The 24,674-nt window shown below is 37.6% G+C and overlaps 1 protein-coding gene across 10 annotated transcripts in view; it reads right to left on the reverse strand.

Moving 5' to 3' along the window:
• The window catches only part of Atf7ip (activating transcription factor 7 interacting protein), an 87,570-nt gene that overhangs the window by 55,382 nt on the left and 7,514 nt on the right, over positions 1-24,674 (reverse strand). The window contains exon 1 of one of the 10 annotated variants that reach the window (XR_012911558.1): positions 17,533-17,674. The exons of 8 other annotated variants lie outside the window; for them this stretch is intronic. The gene's annotated coding sequence lies outside the window, so the exon portion shown is untranslated. Of the gene's footprint in view, positions 1-17,532; positions 17,675-24,674 lie in introns of those variants that run through there. One more of the 10 variants, XM_075982479.1, reaches the window with a different exon arrangement.

Here is a 24,674-nt window from a genome sequence, read left to right on the forward strand (position 1 = left end):
GGCGGCTAAAACATTAGGTCCTGTCAGAACAGGCACTTGTCTGGTGTGTTTTTCTTTTTTTCTCTTTTTGTTTGTTTCTGATTTTGTTCTTGAGGTGATGGGAATCAAATACAAACCATTTTAAATAGTAAAAGTCCCATAAACAGATAGATAATAAAAGTTAAGCCCACCTTCTAATAACACAATGGCTAAATTTTAAAATGGAGTTTTAGCTAGAATATAATAGCCCTTATTTTAAACAGTTTACATAAAATATAAATAAAGCTAAATTTTTCTTAATGTTGTATTCTTATTTGTTGGATATCCAAACTATCTAACTATATCTTAATAAAAAGGATTAAAATAAAATCTTGAACATTGTATCTACACTGTTATCCTCATCACAAAAGCAAGCAGTATAAATTAACCTGTGAGCTACAACTAATTAGAGGGTTTTTCCTCACTCATGATCTAATTTTGTTAATAAGGCACTACTGATGGGAAAATGTCTTTGATAAACCTAGATCATTAATATGACTTTAAATACAACCCTTACTATTTCTATTTTCTTTCACTGTATTTAGAGTAGTTACATTTTTTACTTATACTTGGTCAGTTTTACTTTGAGAAAACCAAGAAAGCATGAAATCTCAAACATTATTCAAAATAGCCAAACAATATCAATTCATATTTGTGAGGAACCTGCGTAATCAAGGTACCTTAAACAACCAATTGAACAACTAACAAACACCCTGGAAAGGCTCCTAGAGCTCCAAGGTCAGCAGGGATGAAATGCCACTTGTAACTTCTCTCCTCCAAAGCTTCACTCATCCATCAACTGAGAACCAGACATACATACAGCAAAATCTCTGCTGAGCATACAACAGGAGCAGCAGCAAATTACCTTCCCATTCTAAAATTTTCCCAGGAAAAAAAGTAAGAAGAATCTAATCTATTTATTGCTGGCAAATATTCCTTAAAAGTCGAGTATTATAGGTTGAGCTACTAGAGAAGAATTCATGGGGCTTCCTGCCTTCGTCTCTGCAGAGAGACAAGTGAACACCACTATAGCTGGCTCCATTAGTTATTATTGAACACTTTTTTGTTTGTTTGGTTTGGTTTTTTGAGACAGGGTTTCTCTGTGTAGCTGTCCTGGAACTCACTGGAACTCACCAGGCTGGCCTCACACTCAAAAAGATCCCTCTGCCAAGTGCTGGGATTAAAGGCATATAAGCATATAAAATATAGTATAACAGGAAGTGTTATTATTATAACTGGATCATATATTCCAGGTGGGTGTATATGAAATACAGGCATGTAGAGTCTTTTTCTACATGCATGAACTGGCTGTAGGAGCAGTCCTCTGGCTTTCGTGTCTTTATTACACCATTTAATTCTAACCATCGAAAGACTGGGAGACAGAGATGGCTCAGCAGTTAAGAGCTCCCACCCACATCAGGCAACTCAGAGCAGTATCTGTAACTCCAGTTTCAGATGCTCCCACGCTCTGGACTAGCTTTTGAAACCTCCCAGACTCACATGCACACACACACAAACCAACAATCACAAAACGGGTATTTTTCATCTTTTAAGAGACTATACTTTAGGGGGTCGAAGAAATGGCCTGGTGATTCTTGCAAGGACCTGAATTTGGTTCCCAGCACCTACATCTCTCAGCTCACAACTGCTGTTAACTCCAACTCCACAGGATCCAAAACCCTATTTTATGTTCCAAAAACACCCACAAGCATATACAAACACACATTCGCATACACCACACACACAAATAAAAATAATAAAAAGACATGAACTTATATATAAAGCCTTTATTGTCTTCATGGTAAGCTTAATTTTTATAAGCTAGATTTCTAAACACTGCATTTTAAAAAATTCTTTAAACCCTCAAATTCAAAGAGTATGACTTTCTTTCCAATCCCATTTTAAACTGCACTTCTGCTCATAACCCTATTTATAATTCAGTCATAGACAAAGACTTCTCAAGTAGTTGCTAAGCAACAGCAGCATGCTCAGCTTGGGCCTATTGGAAATCTGGCTGTCTGCCACATTAAAGGATTTAACTGAGCCTAGAGCCTCCAGAATTTAAAAAAGAAGACAAGAAGGAGGAGGAGAAAAAGAAAGAGGAAGGGAAGAGGAAGAGGTAGAAAAATGAGGAGGAGGAATAGAGAAAGGGAAAAATCTACCAATGACATAGAGTAAAATCTACAAGCCAAAAAAAGCACCTAGTGCCATATCCGGATATTTCTGAAAACTTACAATCCTCAGAAGGTTTTACAATTCTTAAGCTCCTCTTCTAGTAAAAACAAAGCCACTGCAACAGCTTTGTAGCCCACTGAATACAGTCGTGAGAACAATGTATGGGACTGCCATGACATCAGGACTTCAGGGATTGGAGAAAACCAACCACATCCCCTCACATTTCTTTATCTCTATATGCCTGGCTAACAACAAAGGGTAATGCCTCCACACTAAATTATGCTATTTTTCTATTTTAAAACTGAAATAATTTAAATTTAGGAAATGCAATAACAATCCAAAAAAATCACGAACCACAGCTGCCATTTCTTAATAAAACTGAGTGAGCATTGAGTACTTCACAACTCATTCATTTATGCAAATTAACACTGATAAGAATAAAACTTAGCATTGTCAAGATCATTCCTTAAGCAAACAAAGATCATTTCAATCAGAAATCTTCATACTTGAACCAGCAGGAACGGTGTGACGCTACTTACTACTGTAGACGCCCTAACCAAATTAGTCTGTTCAAACACCTGCAGAATATACAGTAAGAAAAACATGCCCAAAACATCAAAGGAAAGATATCTAAAAACATTTATATGGATTTAAAAATATGTGCAATATTAGAATTATGCAAGACATGACTCAATGTAGAAAATACATCGTCCTAAAAAATAAAAACTATCAAAAGAAATTCTAGTCAAAGCTTCACCGACATAATTTTTGTATCATAACAGAAATTTTAAGATTAATATCTAAAACAGAAGAAGTGGTTTATAAAGAATCAAAAAGTTTTCCCACCAAATACAAAAGCTTATGACAAAGTAATAATTGTTTGAAAGTAACAGTGCAATAGAATGGTCCAAAGCATAACTAAAGGACACGGCTTCTTAAATGATTAAGAATAACCAAGTTAGATATGAGTACAACACCAAACAGGCTATATGGAAAACAATGGACCATCCAATGATACAATGAAAATTAAGCAAATTCTTGAGGACCACTTAGAAAAAGGGAATAGCTACAAATGATTAAGGGGAAAATAAACATAAAATTCAAATAAGATTTCGATTTTACCGCTGCAACTACTTCCAGTTAGCATTAATATACAGAAGTTATGCCATACACTATTGGAAGAATTAATCAGGATCATTTATGAGATCAAATAGGCATTGACCCTAACCCTCTTATCTCATGCAGGGGCGGGGGTGTAATCTGGCCTCTCTAGCTCAGGATGTGCCCAACTGTTTAAAAGAGGCAGATGACAGAATACACAGTTACACTGCAAACTAAGAAAATAGTTTTCAAAAATAAAGGAGCATCCAAACTAACACTAGACATGTTAGAAGAATGTAGTTGATATTTTTAAAGGTGTGATGAAACCTCTGAAAAGTTCTGTGTCAAAAAATGTCCAGTAGGAGGCTGGAGAGATAGCTCAGCTGTTAAGAGCACTGGCTGCTCTTCTAGAGGACCAGGGTTCAATTCCAATTGCACACATGATGGCTAACAACTTTGCAATTCCCAACACTTTCTTCTTGGCCTCTACGGGCACCGCACACACATGGTGCAGACACACATGTAGGCACATACACACTTAATAATTTAAAAAAAAGTACAAATAAACTTAGGTGGGAGGGAGGGCTCGCCAGTTTCGAGTACACACTATTTTTTCTGAGGGCCTGAGTTTGGCCAGCTCACAACTGTATGCCAGCTCCACAAAGATTTGGTGCTGGTCTCTAAAGGTACCTGTACTCAGGACCACACAAACCCACACACAGACCATAATAAACATAATTAAAAATAGTAAAAATAAATGTTCTTAAAAGAAAGTTAATCCTAATCTTAGAAATTAAAAATGAGAGTCAAGTGAAATGATCTGGTTAATCAGCATCCAAAATTTCTGTTCTTTCTGCAAAGGACAACTCTTCAGCTAGTAACTATGGGGGACATGCACACTCGACAGCCATTTTCTAGAGTAGGGGGGAGGCAGGGAAACATCGGGAAGGAAAAATAAAACAAAAAACTCAGTGCTGAATAAATTAAGGACTACTGGATACTGAAAACCAAGCAAGCAAAATAAAATGTTGGTACTCAGCATATCATAAGATTCCATAAGCCCAGTAAGCAAAGACTAAATAAAGGAGCAAACTGACATTCAGTTTGTCATCAGCAATAGTGAATGCTAAAAGAAAACACTACTCTCAAAGTCCAAAGGGAAAGGGTTTTGTTTGCTTTTCCTGGTTAACAGCCTAAACTAGCAATTAACAAGGATAGAAAAATAAGGATGCTACTTCTAAGCAAAGACTGAAAAACACTGGGTCCTTATTAAAATATTACATCAAGATTTATTACAAGAACAAAATGACAAAAATCTAAGAACGAAATCAGATAAAAGAAACAATTATCCAAACAACAAATTAGCTCATAGACAAGATGAAAAATTGCAGATTCATCTTTCAAATAAATATTCAGAACTAAAAAAATCCCAAAGTTCACAGCGGGGTGGAGGGCACAAACTATGTAGAAGAGATGAAGAAATTAGCAGGACAGAACACATCCCTCAGGGAAAAATATACACGCACAGAGCTGAACTTCAAGTTATTAAAAACATTTTTTAAAAAAAATCATCATATATGTATTCCACCAAGGAGACAAATCTTATAATAAAGCAATATAGAAGCTATGAAATTTAGGAACAAAATTCCTAAATTTTGTAAATGTGTAGCTAGTACACATGCTAGCCAAATGCTGACACAAAATTAGAGGAACATATATAAACAAATGCTACGTGTATCATATTTTTAAAGTTTCAATGTGAAAATCAAGTAATGGAGTCAAGAGATTCACTCTAATGAGGGAAGGTGCAAGCCACTCCACACGCGCCTGTCAGACACACTAAATAATGTACTTCGAATCACGCAAAGCAACAGCCTCAGAAATTCAGGAGGAAACATTCACAAGCAGAAATATACACACTTCATAAATCTATAGATGCAATAAAAATAGTGAATCTTTCTATTAACAACCTAGAATGCTAGAGAAATATATAGAATCACATACCAATAGAGCCAAAATGTAAAACTCTTACAAATACAGCAAAAAAAAAAAATTACGAATATACCGAATTTATAACAAATATAAAGTGACCTCACATGTGGCAATAAGATTTTCATAAATTCAATAACAAAAACCCACACATAATAAAATTATATATTTCAGCAGAATAAGAGAAAGATTATCTCTATAAATTAAAAAAAAACCCTTGGATTAAGAGGGCAATTTATAAAAAATAACAGCAAAGCACTAACAGAATGCATCCTAAGTAATTCTAATAAACTAGTCCTTTAAAACTTGATGTTCTTGGGCACTCAGAAGGCAGAGGCAGGCTGGTCTGAGTTCAAGGCCAGCATGCTTTAGAGTGAGCTCCAGTCAGGGCTTATGCAGAGAGACCTAGTCTCTAAATGAATAAATAAGTTAGTGGAAAAAAAAAATAAGTTAGTGAATGGCTCTATATATCAGTAAGCTTAACAAAAGATTCTATGTCACTAGTTAACAAGGTCAGTTTCTTTTTTAAACAAAGGTTAGCCATAACTGTACTAATTCAAAAATGTTAGTGCATTTAATTGCACTAACCAAAAAAAACATTAATAAAGACAGAAAGATATACTGTCAACTTAATACAGCAAAAGCTGAAATCATGAAAAAAACTCAAATATGGCTGACAAATAATGAAAAGATAAAAGGAAAATTTAGTAAGCAAGACTCAGAAAGAGCACTAAAATAACAGAAACGTGAAAGACAGAAATATAAGAAAACTTATTTGTCTCAAATATTTGAGTAACATATAGATCACCAATGGAGCACCAAGAAAGACTGAATAGTTTGGATTTATTATAAACCCTGGGCTGGTAAGAATGTATCAGCGGACAAAGGCTTTTCACATTTAATGACCTGAGTTCAATCTCCCAAACCCACATAAGTGAAAGTGGAAGGAAAACACTTGACTCTCCAAAGTCCACTGACCTCCACACAAACAAATAAATAAACATTAAAAAAAAAAAAGCTGGGTGGTGGGGTGGTGCACGCACGCCTTTAATCCTAGCACCTGGGAGGCAGAGGCAGGCAGCTTTCTATGAGTTGGAGGCCAGCCTAGTCTACAGAAAGTTCTAGGAAAGTCAAGTTTTACAAGAAACCTAAGTAAACAAACAAACAAACGAATGAATGAATAAACTTAAAACCGTCAACAGTACAGAATGGCTACTAAACAAAGCTAGACCACAGACCAGAGACAGAAAGTCACGGAGAAGGAGTACCTTTTTAGGGTAGTAGGTTTATCTGAACATCAGTGACAATCTTTTAATACCTATAAAGTCAAATTCAGGATGCCCATTCTAAAGAATGATCTGGAACATGTTGTATGAGGAAAAGTTGTGGAAAATAAACACTACATACAGCCTAGGAAATATAACGTCCATCAGTGGCTTCAGGAATAGGGTAGAGAGACAACAGGCGCCAGCTCTGTCTCAAAGTCCATTAGCCTGAGCATGCAGGATCACACGGGACTAACAAGGAACTGCTCTCTCACCCTCTGGCCACTAGAATGTCAATGCAGAAACAAGAAGATTCCCTGCCAGGAAGTTGTTCCTGGGCAGAAAGCAAAGTCCCAACTACTCCAGGGTGGCTGCTTAGTTCACTTCCAATTTCTGTGCTTCTACAGTGAACTAAACAATTTTATTTAAAGCAAACAAAACAAAAACTCTTTTATCCCCCAAAGTTTGCTTGGTTTTGGTTTGGCTTTTTTTCATTCAGGGTCTCACTCCAGGCTGGCTTGAAACTCTTGAGTTCAGTAACTTTCTTCTTTTCCTATATATAAATACTAGCCCATTAACAACCTTTCCAGTCCAACATTTCCTTCAAATGTTATGGCTCAAAATACATGGGAACATTTTCTAAATGTTTTAGATGTCTGTGTGCCTCACACCAATAAAATTATATACTCTCAAAAATCACTAAAAATTGTTTTCTATTATCATTGTAATCATGACTGAATTACAACATACAAACGTAAATTTCTGTATTAAAAAATATTAATGAGCAAAACATTCAAAAGGCAACAGCTAACATTCCACACTTGTGAAACATGGCTATACTCTATCGTAGCTAGCTCTTTAAATACATAATATAGTACTATTGACCAGTTACCTTTCAGAAGCTAGAATTGCAAAACCCCACCTAGTAACATTCTAAAGCTGCAGGGGAAGCCTAGTGTTTATCTTCTAGAGAGGAAGACAGAGAAGAGAATGGCCCACTGTGGCTTCTTCCTCTATTTCCTTTAGCTGGCATCACTACTTTGCACTTCATCCTCCTTATACCTATTCCCAAAAATGACATCAATTTGAAATATCAAATGTCTGACCATGACATTAATAATCACACATATGTGCATTTCTTCACCTTTCTATCTTTATAGCAATTATAGAAAGCATCTATTATACACACTTGTTTTTATTTTCATGGGAAGTAGTGTTTCAAGCATACAACACAAGAATAACAATGCCTGTATTCCACTGGCCAACCTCCAAAATAAAGTAGTAGATGTACTGGAATTCCTATGTTAAATGCACGTTAAAAACTGTGATAAATTGAAATATTTGGAAAAGAAATGATTACAAATATGTAATGAAAACTCTGACCCTACTATTTTCTATAAACACCCTATTCTTTAACACATCAGTAAATCAATGTGAATGAGCAGAGGCAGTCTGCTCTACAGTGCCATGTTAACGTGCACTAGACTTTACTAGACTAAAGGAAGGGAATGCCCTCTCTTCACATACTACCTAGTGCTGGTTTAACTGAGAACATGGTAACCGGCAATAATGAAGAAAGATCTAAAACTGATGCATATGCAGTATAAATAGATTATAAGCATGAGCAATATCCACATGAAGCTCGCTTCATTATTAGTTTATTTCAATTCAAATGTGAAGGAATTTAAGGATGGAAATGACATCTCTTTAAAAGAACAAATTCAAATATGTCTCTCAAAAACCTTCTGAATATTAACATTAGCAATCTACTAATCCTTTTATTACTACAGCTGAAAACAACAAAACTCTGCCTAAAGGCAAAGAGACCGATACAGTACCTGGGGTGCGGAGGTGGCACAGACAAGGAACCTGAATCTCTTACCTGAGGGCAGCTTGATACTGTCAAAAGATTTCCTCTTCATTTAAGCCACTGTAAACTTTAAAATCTAATGAGACTTCTAGTGTTAGCCCTGAGTCTAAATGTATTTGATTCATACTCATAAAAACAATCAGGACTACAATACAATACGGTTGGCTACAGATTATGATTCCTTTTGGTGTTTCACATCTGCTGTGCAGTTTCTGCAGCAAACAGTCCCATTAGCCAAGAGCCAAAAACTGTCAATCTATTAGTAATGCTCTCAGAACACAGACAGGAGTTCATCTTCAAAATGACTGTTTCCAGTGAAAAAGCCTAGAATCCAAATTCTTTGTGCTGCTTTTCCATGCTGTCAACTGTGGGTCTGCAGCAACTGCGGGCACTTAGGTACCTCCCACCTATCATCAAAGGCATCAGGAGGCACAGTCTCTAGAAGCAGTATTTACAGGTTAAAAAGCTCACAGCTGCTCTTGTACCCGTGTTCACTGTCAACTTTGGAGATGTCATTACTGTAACACTAATGCTTCAACTCTATTCTATCAGCCCAAACGCCAAATTCTCACACATTCCAAAGAGCAAGTCCATGACACATATTACTTGCTGCCACTGCACACCAGACTGCAGTTCCAGCTAGCTGGCGCCAGGAAGAACAATTTACATAAAGCAGCCCTTTCTTCAAGAGCAAACTAAAGGAAAGTACTGGTGAGAAAACCCTCCCCATTCGTTCTCCAACAGGCACGGACTGGTTCTAGAAGACGTCTAGCTAGCCACAAAAATAATTCAATTCCAAGGAATAAAACAAAAACAACTTCTAACTTTTATAATTTAAATTCAACTCCTGTCACAAGAAACAATTTAATCCCCAAAGATTTTTTTAAAAATACCTTAGCTTACTTGTTTCATGGAATAAAATTTAGTGTTTGTTAATCTGGCAATCATTAAAACTGTAAATTATAACTACAAGCTATCGTCACTCTAATTACAACAATTTTTCAAATTTTATTAATGAGTAAATATAAATTTCATTAAGCAAACTTTGACAAAATAAGATGCACATACTCAGGAACCATTATCATGACAGTCAAACAATTCAACATACTTACTGACACCACCTAACATCACTAAAGCGTGTTCTTCCTCAAGACAAGGATGCAGTCAGTTCCGAATGTCAAGTACCAAGTTCCTCTCAAATGATTGCTGACGCGCCATTTCAATTAGCTAGCCCCTGTGAGCAAGCATCAAGTCACAACCAACAGATGTGAATGCCTCTGCTTAAATTGTTTTAAGCTAATTTATGATTTACTGATACAAACTCCACTTTTTATCCCCACTTAATTTTAAAAGTGCAGATTACCTAAACTATAGTCAAATCCAAAAACTAGCACCACATTTCTTTTGTGTGTTTGGGGTTTTTTGTTGTTGTTGTTGTTTTTTGAGACAGGGTTCCTCTGTGTAACAGCCCTGGCTGTCCTGGAACTCGCTCTGTAGACCAGAGCTGGCCTCGAACTCACAGATCCACCTGCCTCCGCCCAGCTAATAATAAAACCAAATAAAATAAATAAATAAAAATAAAAAGTACTTAAAATGCTAAGATATTATCTCAAAATGTTACTATTTTTAGATTTGTTTTTATTATTTTAGATTACTTGTATGTATATGTGTATGTTTACATATAGATGTCCATGTAAATACTAGACAAAAAAGAAAAAAAAAAAAAGAACCACAGAGACCTGAGGTGCCAGATCTCTGGAACTGATGCTGAAGGCAGTTGTGAGCCACCTGAAGTGGATGTTGGGAACTAAACTCCTGTCCTCTGCAGAAGCTGTAAGCACTCCTAACCAATTAGCCATCGTCTAAGTCCTGTTCTATAATTTTAATCTTATTTCTAACTTAAGTTACCCTTCCTATAATAATGAGACTCTATATGAATATGCAGATAACTATAGATGCTACCTGGGCGAGACAATAACTGAAAGGAAATTCTTCTCAGACAATTAATTGCGCTGTCCTCTGGAGAGCTGTCCACCTTGCCCATTCCACCCCAGCAGATAAATTAACAAACAGCAAAAACAATGCAACTTCAGAATTAACCACACACTTAATACTAGGTGGGAGTGGTGGGGGTGGGGAAGCACAGATCTGAACACCAAGAACAGAAGTACCACATTCATCATAAAGCCTCAAGAACTGAAGGCGTTAGAAATCATCCAGGTTCCTAGTGTCTTGTCACCGTTCTATTGCTATGAAGAGACATCATGACCAAAGAAACTCCTATTTACTAATTATCTCCATGAGCGTTAGACTTAGTTCCGTTGCTTCCTTGTGCTCTTTTTCTCCTCAAACTGTACATTCTGTATATTTCTTTGTCCAGCTTGCTCCACTTCATAATAGATCTGCATTAGGATGGCCACTAACAATCACATAACCCAGTCAATATTAAATTATCTTGAAATCCCCGCTGTGAAGGCCATTAATTCAAAACTCTTCAATTGAGCCTCAGGCAGATTTTTCAGACAAGGGCAGAAAGCAGTCACATTCTTGGCCAAAATATCACAAGAAACAGTCTCTTCCCCATCTGAAACCTCTGGAGTTGGGCATCATAATCTAGACTGCTCTCAGCACCACTGTCTTCCATGCTCCTCCTAGCATGGCCCATTAAATCCCACTTAAAGTTCAACTGCTTTCCTAATCTAAAGTCCCAAAGTCTTCCATATTCCTCCCACAAGGATCATGGTCAGGCCTTTAACAGCAATACCAACTGGTACCCTGGTACCAACTTCCGTCTTAGTCACTGTTCTGCTGCTGTGAAGAGACACAATGACTAAACCAACTCTTACAAAAGAAAGGAATTTAATTGTGGACTTGTTTAGAGCTTCAGAAGTTTAGTCTATTAGCATCGTGGTGGGAAGCATAGCAAAAGGCAGACAGGCATAGTGCCAGAGAAGTAGCCGAGAGCTACATCCTGATTCACAGGCAGAGAGAGACTAGGCTTGGCAGGGGCTTTTGAAATTTCAAAGCCCACTCACTTCATGACACTCTTCCTCCAAAGCAACACTTATTCTTTCAAATAATTCCACTCCCTGGTGGCTAAAAATTCAAATATATGAACTTAGAGAGGCCTTTTTTTTTTTTTTCCGGTTTTTCAAGACAGGGTTTCTCTGTAGCTTTGGAGCCTGTCCTGGAACTAGCTCTTGTAGACCAGGCTGGCCTCAGAACTCACAGGCCTGCCTCTGCCTCCGAGTGCTGGGATTAAAGGTGTGCGCCACCACCGCCAGGCTAGAGGCCATTCTTATTCAAACTACCACATTTATTTGGATCCAGGCTGGCCTGAAACCCTGTATCAGAGGTTCTCCAACCTGTGTGTCATGACCCCTTTAGGGATGGATCAGCCCTTTCACAGGGATCCACATATATCTACAACTCATAACTAGCAAAATTACAGCTATCAAGTAGCAATAAGAATAATTTGTGGTTGGGAGTCACTGCAACATAAGAGACTGTATTAAGGGGTCACAGCCTCAGAAAGGTTGAAAACCACTGGGCTAGATCCTCCTGCCTCAGCTGTCCAAGGGCTGGAATCAGGTGTAACTGACTTCACTTCCAGTCTCTAATTAGGAGTCTCCTTTTCCTCTTTTCACTTGGTTAAGCATCTAACTTTGAGTTTGGTCCAGCAAAAACATGATGTAAATAATAAGCAGTAAAACATTATTTTAGTATCAAATGAGATAATCAGTTGTAGGAAATTAATCAAAAACAGCTCAATACTCCTGCTACTGGAAGTGCCAAAAATAAGGATAGTGATCTAACTCACAGCTTCTTAAGCCAATAGCAGCAGAGAACTAACATTTTATTTAGAATACACTAGCATGAAAGTATTTTTGTAATGTACAATGAAAAGAATTGCTTGAGAAGTAAAAGACATAAAAATAAAATGAACATAAATCACTTTTTATGCAACTAATAAAAATCAGCTGCATAAAACTTATCAAATTGATAAAAAAAATATCTAGACTCTCTCACAGCTTTTATGCCATGGGGAACCAAGACTTGGCTCTGTAACAAACAGTTCCTCCACGGGGCATTCACCTAGTCTACACGCAAAGGCAGGTTCTTGCTTGACAATTTTTAAGACAGAGTCTGGTTAAGTTGTCTAAGCTGGCCTCAAACTTAGAATCCTCTTACTCCAGAGAGCTAACGAGTACTTTCTGATCCTTTAATCATCTCTACTGGTCCAAGAATGGCAAAAGAGATAGAATAATAATCAAGTGAACAGTAAGTAGCACCAGCAGAAATCTCCTTTCCTGATATCTGTGCAAGTGCTTCCCGCTGTGATGCATGAACTTGCGCATCCTACAGAGAAACACCACACCAGTCACAATCCTTCACCAGCTGCCTCTGACTTACCTCAGAGGGGACAACAAACACCACCATCAGGCAAACTCAGAACTCTGCAGACAACCCTCAGGTTAATTCCCTCCTCTTTAAATTTGTGTATTTGCGGTAGTCAACTGACGCAGTTCTTCATAGTTCCAATTATAAACTATTATAAATCAGTAACAAAAACAAAACAAACAAAAGCCTACTTTGTGAACGTTCACCTGAACTATTGAGGCTATCCAAATAGAGGTTCTGCTTTCTCCCACACGTCTTTGGGCAGTGTGGGAATAGAGAAAACCAGGGGAGTCTGTCTCCTGGACCAGTCAGCCACCTTTTCATTCTTTAATAGTTTCACTTTTACCTTGAAATCTACTTCCAAAATGCAGTATTTTCCTTGGAGTTCCCTATCATTTTATGAATGTCAAGAAGCTGCTAGGCACGGTGGCATATTCCTGCAATCACAGCTTTCAGGAGGTTGAGGCAGGAAGAGGTTAGGCCAGCCTGGGCTACACAGTAAGATTGTCACCAGGAAAACAAAAAGCTGGACTGACTGACACTCTGGAAAACGTGTCTTCAAATGCTCCCTGGCCACAATGGTAATTCACCAGTCCATACACCATCAAAGCAATTTTTCCCAGCTGACACGGTGCAGGTAACGAATGGAAAGAGGAATTTCTGAAGCTAACTTTATATTGGCTTCCAATATTATCTATGCAAGGAAAGTATTTAATCAGAAAGTATCTTCAGCTAAGAAAACTTCATATTAAAAATTCATTAGGTGTTAAAATTGTGTTCAATTTTGTTAGAAACCTTTGACAAAATGTTACTTTACTTACATCAGCAATTTAATTTTTTATTATATACCCCCCTCAGGATTGGCTGAAACCAATGGTGTCTCTAACAATGACGCTATTAAGGGAAGTAAACCTCAGGGTCCTTTAGACATTTCCAGTTGAGCACTTATTTCAATCTTCTCACTTTGAATCCTAGGCTGACATCAATAAGTCTCTCTATTAGGCCCCACAGTACTCTAACATTGGGGGGAAATAGAACAGAGATTGAAGAGATGACTCAGCAGTTAAAAGTACTGACTGCTCCTTCCAGAGGACCCAGGTTCAATTCCTGGCACACACACTAGCTAACAACCATCTTTAACTCCAGGTCCAGGGGAAACAATGTTTTTTCCTGGCATTTGTGGGCACTGCACACATATATGATGTATAGACAGACATACATGCAGGCAAAACACTCATATACATAAAATAAAAATAAACCTCAAAAAATTTAATTAGAAAAAAATGCTAACAAAGGTACCACATCTCGTAAAGAATACACTTACTTCACATATGTTAGGTCTCCCTAGGTTAAATACACTAGACTAGATTTTATTTATGTTTATTTTCTTCTGGTTTAGAAACTGTATTTTAGATATTGAGGCTATCAACACTCCCACTAATTGAGTACAAAGGGGATTCTAAGTGAACTGGTGAGGAGCCTAACAGTAAAGAGGATGAACCGTCTGAGACTTACCTACTCAGACGACATTACCAAAAAGAAATACAGGAATACCATTGCCCCAGCTAAGATCTAAGAGGCAAGATGTGGGTTTTTAATAAAGTTTATGTTAGATGTTAACTAAAAAACTAACTGGCAGTAGTTAAAGGATAAAGATCAGTCTAGCAGCTTCAGTCTGTGGCACTGAACGAGAACTAAGGCCCTCCCCGCTCCTCCTCTGTTCCAGAAGCACAGGAAGCACTTGGCCATGAATTTGAGTCAATTCTTGGAGAAGCTGTTTTTCTTATGATATATCTGCAAGACTCAGCCAGACTACAACTGCAGCATTTGCCCTACACTTCCAATTCCGTGACAACACTCGAGTCAGGCGTTACTTAGGAATGTATTGCAGCACAAATTATATGAGAAATTCCCTATCCTTTTCCAAAATACTCTGATCTAGTCACACATGATGAGTATGTGACATCTGAGAAGTGATAAACTGAAGAAACAGAATGAATCAGTATCAGAAAACAGAAGCCAAAGAAGGATTCATATTTAAGTGTGGAATCTTAAGTCAATGCACTTTCCGCAATCCCAACATTTCCTTAGGAGACTTACACTGTTTTTAAATAGGTTATAGAAGGGGATAAACAATAGAGAGGGGGGAAGAGAACGGACAACAAATGGCCTCAAGAATTCAGTTCCCAGCCAGGTGGTGGTGGTGCACACCTTTAATTCCAGTGCTTGGGAGGCAGAGGCAGGTGGATCTCTGTGAGCTTGAGGCCAGCCTGGTCTACAGGGCGAGAACAGTTCCAGAACAGTCAGGGCTACACACAGAGAGCCAGGGCTACACAGAGAAATCCTGTCTTGAAAAACCAAAAATAGAATTCAGTTCCCAAAATTTATATCATGCCCATATATATCCAGCATAATGTCTAACCTCTAATTCACAAAAAATTTGAAAACTGCCACCAACCCAAAATAATCCAAGGCCTAGTTTAAGTTTATAAACTTTAAAACTGGAAAACGGCAATGAAAAAGTTAGCACTAATAGCCTAAGTAACAGGAGTTTAGAATTTCCCCATGCGTAACTGGTAAGTATGAGAGGAAATTCTATACTCAGCAACAGAAGGCAAAAAACGTGAATGCCAACATAAACTGCTCAATAATTTCAACCTAGTCAGTTTCCCTCCACACTAAATACCAAGGGGCTATCTTATGTAATTTTTTCAAACCTACATATTTCAATACTATTATCTCCTCTCTCTCCATCCTTCCACCAAGACACTGAAGTGCTCAACATGAAAAGGGAGAAGGGAGTGCGGCAGAAGTCACTCTCCAGCCCTGCTGCTGAGCATGACCTTTCAGAAAGACAGCAGACTCCCACACCCACCAACTCTTCCTGTTTCTGTTTTTGGGGCAAGGAACATGACTGGATGATTTATATACATTATCATTAAAATTATGAGTCATCATTTTACTTGAGATTAATTACACAAAAAAACCTACCTATTTTATTTAAAAATGTATATAACCAAGAGGAGGTGTAAATTTAAGTTTGTAACAGGGCAGAAATTTTCAACTATTAAGCATCAGATCTAATGTTCTAATATAAACCTTTAAGAAAACTAAGAAAGAAAAAAAGTAGATGCATTCAAGGATAAATTCAAACAGAATCCCAAAGCTTTAGAGGCTGAGCTCTACAAACATGTGAACCAGATCTGGACACTCAGCTTCTAAAGGTCAGGTGACCTCATTTCAAAGTTGTATTATAAATAGCTTATTTATCAAATGCAACTATGATAAGTAAATTTTATAAATCTATACTATAAAATAAAACTTCATGTATAGCCTTAATGTGTCAGGGCCTTCCCTAAAAATTTAATTTAGCAAAATTTTAATTTGTTCTTTTAAAAGAGCCAGACATGGTGATACCTGCATACAATTCTGAAAGACTGAAACAGGATTGCAAGTTTAAGGCCAACCCAATCTACAGAACAAATGTTCAAAGGTCAGCTTATACCACATGAGACTCTTATTTTTAAAAAAGTAAAAGGGGGGATAAAAAATTTACAAAAATAGGAAATAAGTTTCTCTACTCAGAATATTCAGTCATTGTTCTCGGTTATATTAGTCAAGAATATATTTAAACATTCTATTGACACCGCTACAGGAGCATATACTATATCACTCAGAAAATAACTTAGCAACTACTACAACTTAAACACAGCTTGAAACGTAACTGTTCTTCTCCCCAAATTATGTGACTAAATTCCATCTACTCTTTGGGGAATACATGGCGGGATGGATGTCTATGAACCTAGCACTGGAGGGCCCAAGGCAAGCTAGTTACTCAGCAAGTCAAAAGCAGCAGTGGACCACATTGAGACATTGTCCTAACTTGCTAGGTAACCTTGGAAATGTATATTACAGTATTCAGCAAACATTTGTGTTACAATGCTAAAAAAAAAAAAAATTCCTTAAATTTGCAATCCTTTTGAGTGTTAACAGTTTTAAATATATATAACAATGTCAATTAGTTAACTAAAACAGTATTTATTCCAGCTCTCTAGTCATCAGACTGTATTAGATTTTAAAAGAAAAAGGTATGGGGGCCTGTATGTAAAATTATTTTTGAAATTTAAAATCTGAATCCAAATGCCAATTCAAACAAAAAAATAAGGAAAAAGTGAGTCACTATAAATATGTATATTAATTATAAAACAAAAAAGGCAGCATGTGAGAAAACACTAAAACATATAATAAAAAAATGAAGAGAACATATTTTCTACGATTAACAGAGAAAATTAGTATTCTTTTTAAAAAATTACCAAACAATAACTCATTTTAAAAAGCAAAAAATCCTATTTTTTTCCAAACAAGACTAATTTATGGCTTCTTAAAAAAATACTCAACATACTGTTTGAACTTCTAAAAATAACTAGTGAATTATCTGTCTACTACACAGGGGACATTGAGTTACTGTGTGTTAGAAAAGCACGACTGTGGTGATCCAAATTCTGGCAATGACAACAAAATGGTGAGAAATCACAGGAATGTAACCTTTGACCTCACCATCCTAATGTATTGTTTCCCTAATACAGGCAGGCGTACAGCTCTTAGAGAACATTCCAACTTCTTCACAAGCAAATTTTCTTTCCTATACAAAGCTGGCTATATTCAAATGTTTTCTAATTGAAATGCTCAGAGATAAAAGCTCGTGGGTCTTACCTCAGATCCTGCAGCTTGGGACAAGTCTCCTCACTGGCACGTCTGCTGCCTAGGCAGCCTCAGAGAGGGGCCAGCAGCCATTTTGAGACAGCTGCAGTCTCATTGCACAACAGTGTAATTAAGATGGCTGCACCGTGCACTCAAGAACTCACAGTGAAAACTCAGCCATGTATCAAAGAAAGCCCCTCCCACTTTGTCAGCCTGCAGGAAACTGAGCACAGATAGCTAATGCATATACTGCAACAAACAATGCAGCCACTAAACACACAGAAAAAGAAAACAGAAGGCAGCAAGCCAGTTTTGCAACAAAATGCCTGTGAATTCGGACTTGCAACAGAGTTAGAGCACATTCCGATCCCAAACAACTTGAAATCCACGCCACATATTAGCAGAAACAGATATAGAGCCAGATCACACAGAGCAAACACTAGGGAATTCGCCTGAAAGACAGCCTCCATTTCAGTCCAGAAAAAAAGGGGGAGGAAAAAGCAAAAGCCCTCAAACCCAGCTCAAGACTCTTCTTTTTTATTTTTTTACTTTTTCTTCTTTACCTATAATATATCCATCAAAGCAAGACTATCAAATTTGTTTAAATTTTATTCATTTGATCAAGTTGACTTTAATTTTAAAAAGCTAATTTAAAACTTCCCCACAGAATCTAAGCTTCACAAGTGCAACCCAGCAGAATGGTCAGAGTTTACAACCACATTTTCAATTTTGACAATAGTGTCTTAAGACATAGGTGGCAACAAAGCTTAATTTGGTAATTTCTCATAAAATCAAATAACTCTTCTCTCTGTAGTCCAAATGTCACAAATCTATTCTCAGGTGACACAGAACTCCCAACATTTTAATACTAGGAAAATGTCAACGAAGAATGTACTCACTGGGAAGGCAAACGGGGAGGACAAGAGGGTTCAAGCCAGTCTGGAGTGGGACCACTAAACCACATCTGAGAACACTGCCAACAACACCGGCTTGGCAGAAACAGGCAGCAGCAGAGGCGGAAGGCACACAAAGGACCTCTTCCGCTTCCACCAGCCATGGAGCCTGGCTTCTCCCGTTCTTCTTGGGCATACACTCCTTAGGTTTGGTGATCTTGTGTTCTGTCTAGAGAGATACTGGTATTCATGACAACCGTTTAAGGGTGTAAGAGAGGTGACGGAAATGCAGCTAAAGGACAACTGGCCTCACGGCATGATAATCATGTGGTTCATTATCTCGTTCTATTTCTGTATATAGTGGAAATATTCCATAAAATTTTTCTAATTACTCTGCCTTGAAAGAGGCCTTTATTCAATTTTACATGGAATGGACTAGATAATATCTTTGAAAACTGCCTTAGGAGCAGAAAACTAAAGAAACATTTACACATGATCCAAGCCACATCAAAGTACTGGGCCTTGAGCATGCTAATAAATCCTCCACCCCGCTGACTAGAACACTAGGCCTTGTTTGTGTCCTCCATCCCACTGAGGCAGAACACTAACCCTTGTTTTGTGTCTCACTATGTAACCAAAACCCTGAATTCCCTGTATGCTCAAGCTGCCCTCAAACTTGTAATCCTCCTGCATCTACCCCATGAATGATAGAATTACAGGTGTTTGTGCCACCATATCTGGCCAAACCATAGCAGCTCTTAAAATAATGTGGCTGAGGGTGGCTTTGTCTATTCAGAAAAAGCAAGATGTTAGTAAACTGAAAATGTCTGGAAAAGACTTGACTACTGTAAAACTGAGATGTAAATTCAATGGGGCAAGACACTAAAAATAACCAAAATATAGCTATCTGGTAAATTTTAGATGCTATTTCAATTGTTACTGTGATCCTAATGGCAGGTTTTATCGCCACTTTGTGATAGTCAGTGAAACAGGCTCAGAGACTGAATAACAGTTAAAAATTAATAAAAGCTGAAATATAACCGAGACTACATTCGGCTTCAATGCGTACAGCTTCATCCAACCCTTTCAGACACGGTCCTCTGGGTCTGACAAAAAACCAGAGAGGAAAACGGAAGGCTATTACAGTAACTGGCATTAGTTAAGTCTACATCTTACCCACCCTAGTTCACTAGATAGAACCAGCCTCGTTCACCAGATAAATTCTATTCTGGAGTCAACATTTACTGTTTGCTAGAGATGGACTACCACTCTTTAGGCCTAGACTAGTCATAAATTTATACATTCCTCCTGCCTCAGTCTTCCAAGGTCCCAGGATAACAGACATGGGCCAGAACCCACCATTCATCATTATCACAAACAGTCCTCTCTTTATTCCCCCTTTCTCCTTAGTATGTCCATCACCTTTATAAACCCAGGACAGCTGCTCTCAAGAGCTGGAAGTCCTTCCTATCTTCGCTGCACTCACCACACTTCAACACTTCTCTTCCTAGATCCTGTTCAGACTAGAAACTGTTTGTCTTCCATTTGAATATCATTTTTCTGTTCAACAATATACAACTATCTCAACAGACAGTAAGTTGAGATTCTTATTAGTTCTGACACAAAAGTCTCAGAAAAGTGTGTACCTTCACTAGTAGGGTCTCTTCCTAATTTCCTAACAAAAGACTGCAGTTCCGAGTCCAATGGGGTAAAGATGCCTTCCGTAGAGTATACTCCAGTTGTCAGGGCTCCACAGGGACTACACAGTGTCTGCACACAAGAGTCAAGCTCGGAAACAGCTATAGAAGCAGATTGTTTTGTTTCAACTTATTATTATGTGTGTGTACATACGCACACACGTGCAGTTGGAAACACATATGCATGTTCCTGGATTGTGCATGGACAACAGAAGCAACTTCCAGGAGTTGGTGCTCTCCTTCCATAGTGGGGTTCAGGACAGAACTCTGGTCAGGCTTGTGTGCAGCACCCTGAGCCATCTTCCAAAATGGTTTTGTTTCTTAATTAGAATATAATGTAACAGATTCCAATATGACATTTTCACATATAACTTGTTTTAAAATTCTATTAATATTTCTAAGTCCAACAAAGCTTGAGTTAATGTCATAAATTATCTTTTAAAAATTTTAGATAAGATCATTTATAAGAAGCTACCCCATCATTTATTTGAAAAAATAAACGACTTGGGAAAATTTTTTAAGATTTAGCAAAATAACTAGTTCAATGACAAGCTGACATTTAATCTCTTTCAAGGAGAAATTAGCATGCTCTGGCACATTCCTCTCATTTCATCATTACAATGATGCGGGCATGTCCTACAGTTCCGGGATGACTCAAAGTGTCGATCATGTCGCAATGTCAAGAGTCTAGACATCCCTGAGAGTAAATGTTATACTTACCAACTTTTATGTCCATAGTAGATAGCCTTTGTCAGGAATTACACAAGTAGTAATGATGAAGAGAATTCAAAGATTCAAAGAATTAGCTTCAGTCAACTCTGTATTTATTTACCACGTTTATGGAATAACTATGTATATAAATTACTGAAAACTACTTACAAGTCTTACTGTGTTTTGGCAGACTGTTCCATTTATTTAGCTATAGCACATCCGATACAAATTATTGTTAACATCCTGTCTTAGGGGGAAGGACATAAAGGGACTCTAAGAAACAAACTAGATCCTCACTAGCTTTTCTGGGCTCTAACTCAAACCATCTAACTTTTCCTTTCACTGTTTTACTTCTTAGATTGCTGACAGAAGTTCTAACCCTATTTGCCCTGATTCTTGCTTTCTCATCCACCCTTTGGAGACCCTGCTCCTCCCTTGCAACAATTACAGATGGTCACAATTCTCAACCTGCTTGCTTTCTTGAAGCATGTCACTCTCCAAAGGCATGGCTCCCTTTTCTCATCTCCCTGGAGGCAGCTTGAGAAGTTGGAGGGGACTTTAGCCACCAAGCTTGACAACCTGTGTTTAATCCCTGGGACCCACATGGTGGAAGTCAAGAATCAATTCCCTCAAGTACTTCTATAACCTCTACACCCATGCAAAGGAACACATGATCCACCACACAAAATAGAGTGAACTTGTAATTACAAAAAATTTAAGATACAAACTGAAAACACCTCACTTCTCCACCTCATTAACTTTAGATGCCCTTATCAAACACAGTTCAGTGAGCATGCACCTTCTGTAAACCTAGCAAAGATCTGAAAACTAAGATTCCCTGATTAAAATAATAGTTCAAGGTCAGCAATCAGTGTAGTTTAGTAGAGCTTGTGTAGCATTTACAGATTCCAAATCCAGCAACTACAACAGTTTAATCTATCTAAATTTAGCTACTTCAATTGACTTTTATCTACCACATCATATTATGTGGCAAGTCCAGAAAAAGGAACTCAACTAAACCTTAAATATGGAAGACAGAAAGCAAAAGCAAAAGCAAAAACTAAGCAATTAACTATGTACCAAGAAGAAAACTTCAAAAAATTATTGCATGGAGGGGAAAAGTTGAACTTTTAAATCCAGAAAAAAATAGTTCAGGCAGGAAGTGGAAAAAAAGAAAATATAAGAAATGAAAAATTCAATAGAAACTATCTGATGAACTTGAAGAAAGCTGCTTCAGCAGAACACAAATTACAAATAGAAAATGGAGTTAGAATTCTATATACAAGAGGCAGGCGGATCTCTGTGAGTTCGAGACCAGCCTGGTCTACAAGAGCTAGTTCCAGGACAGGCTCTAAAACCACCGAGAAACCCTGTCTCAAAAAAAAAAAAAAAAATAGAATTCTATATACATATACATAATCTATACAAAAATTAAAATTGAAAGGAAGAATGGTAAAAGATGCCACCAATGAAATCATTTAAGAACACTCTCTGGCATATAGTCCAACAGTGAGCACTTCCTTCCTGTGCACATTCTTCAATTGCAAAACAAAGGAAAATGACTTCAAATTAGAGTTCTATACCCAGCCAAACTATCAGTCAAACATTCAAATACTGAATGATGTTTCTGATACATATGATCTTTACGACAACAAAAACAAGTCATCTCATGTATCCTGTCTAAAAAGAAAATAAAAATCACTACCTAAAAGTTTTCTCCTCCTCAGAGACAAAATCAATCAAAATAATGGCATATTGAAAAGAAGGATCCTACAAGAAAAGGAAGCCTCCATCATAGTCAACAAGAACCAGAGAAGATTCCAGCTGCATACAAGAGAGGCCAGAGAGAGCTACTGGGACATAATAGAGTCTTTTACCCTCATTGAGTCAACATCTGTGTTAGGGAATAGGTCTGGATTTTTCATGGTCGTATTAATACAAAGCAGACAACTTTGTGAAAGCAGTATTTAATATTAATAAATTTATTCAGAAAGACTTTACAGATAATAAGCTAAATTATGAGAAACATTTTAAGAGTAGTTATGTAGAAAAATACTGCTCAGTATTAAAAATTAACAGTATTAAAAATACTATTAAAGTGATTAAACACTACATAAGGTATGACTCTTTGTTTAATTTATTAGATTTATTTATTTGGGATGGAGGCAGAAGCTAACCCATGCCACAGATTGTGTATGGAGGTCAGAGGGCAACTGCAGGAGACAATTCTTTCCCTTCCATTTTGTGGATCCCAGGAATTGAACTCAGGTGCTAATGCTTGGCAGCAATCAGCTTTACCCACTGGGCTATATCACAGACCATCTCCTACGTTTTATAAACCAGTGAATATATTTTCACAAAGAGGCTTGCATTGGTCGCACACTGGTGAACATAGTTACCTTCAATGATAACATGCTTTCTGAACCAGCAAGACAGCTTAGCAGGTGAAAAGTACTTGCCACGAAAGCCAAGACCTGAATTCAATTCCCAGAATTCAGAATGAAAGGAGAGAAGCACCTCCACATGTTTTCTCATGCCATGCTCATGACTGATCTCTCTCTCTCTCTCTCATGCGCACACACACACACACACACAGAGAGAATATTTTTAATTTTTAAAGAATCTACTTTCCTAAATCAAATTTGTATTCATGGCCACACTAAAAGATCTTCTGTTTAGTATGACAGCAAAAGTAAAGCATACCAAGTGGAGCGATGATTCCTCACAAGAAACCAATTTACTATGTCTTCTGCAAGTTATGTACTCTGCGCTTAAACAAAACAAAATGAAGAATGCATCAGTTCCTGACAGTCTAGAAACTGACGGAGAACTTGGGGGAACTACATAATCCAATACCACGACAGCTATACAGCAGATCACTCGGATCTACCAGGTGGCTCTTGATTCTCAATCAGGGATTTTCAAAAGCTGATAATGTCTAACATTCATAAAGTATCTGGCCAGAAGTGAGTATCTCATTAGAACTAAGTGAACTACTAAGTGTCTGGCACAGAAGCACACGCCTATAACCCCAGCATGTGGGGGATGAGGGGGGGGGGGTCAAGGTCACCCTCCATTCTCCCCGTATGGTGTGGGTCAGCTTAGCCTATGAGAACTCATTTCAAATCATCAAAAATTAAAAAGAATCAGAAAATTCAATAAACACAAACAACAGTTAAATCCATGCCTTATGGTAGGAGTCTGCTTAGAAGGGCAGACTATCAGGCTATGAAGAAACAGAATTATTTTCTTTTGCCTCAAAAATCACTTTCTAGCGTGGTATGGTGGCCCTCCACATGGAAGGCTGAGGCAGGAAGACTGCTGTGAGTTAGCCTGGGCTACAGAATGAGCTCCTGCCACAAAAACCACCCAATTCTCACATTTGCGTGCACTCGGTAGGCTGGGGAGGGAATCTTTCATCTCAGCCTCCCAAGAAACCAAGACTAGCAGGACTGAGTTACCATGCTAAACCTGCTTTCATTTTGGTTAACCTTGCCCCAACAAGTGAAAAGAGAAAGGGAAGCTTTGCGCCCTGAGTATTCATAAAAAGTGAAGGAGATGTCGTAATCACACACAGATCTAGTCCCTAAAATACATTACTCCATCCCTATCTTTGGCAATGATGACTAAATGAGCATCTTTACAAACAAGATTATTATTGAAAAAAATCCGCTTTTCATCATGAGGTTTACTGTAATGTAAATCTAGTGACCTCAATAATCATGCAGCTTGTTTAGTTTATGAGTCAGTCCTAAAACCAGATTCGCAAACAAAACTTTGCAAATATTTTTTCTAAATGTTTACATTTGGTCTAAGAGTATATTATCAAATAAATTTTTTCTAAATTACTTTT

Source organism: Microtus pennsylvanicus, chromosome 8, assembly GCF_037038515.1.
Source record: "Microtus pennsylvanicus isolate mMicPen1 chromosome 8, mMicPen1.hap1, whole genome shotgun sequence".
Classification (NCBI taxonomy): domain Eukaryota; kingdom Metazoa; phylum Chordata; class Mammalia; order Rodentia; family Cricetidae; genus Microtus; species Microtus pennsylvanicus.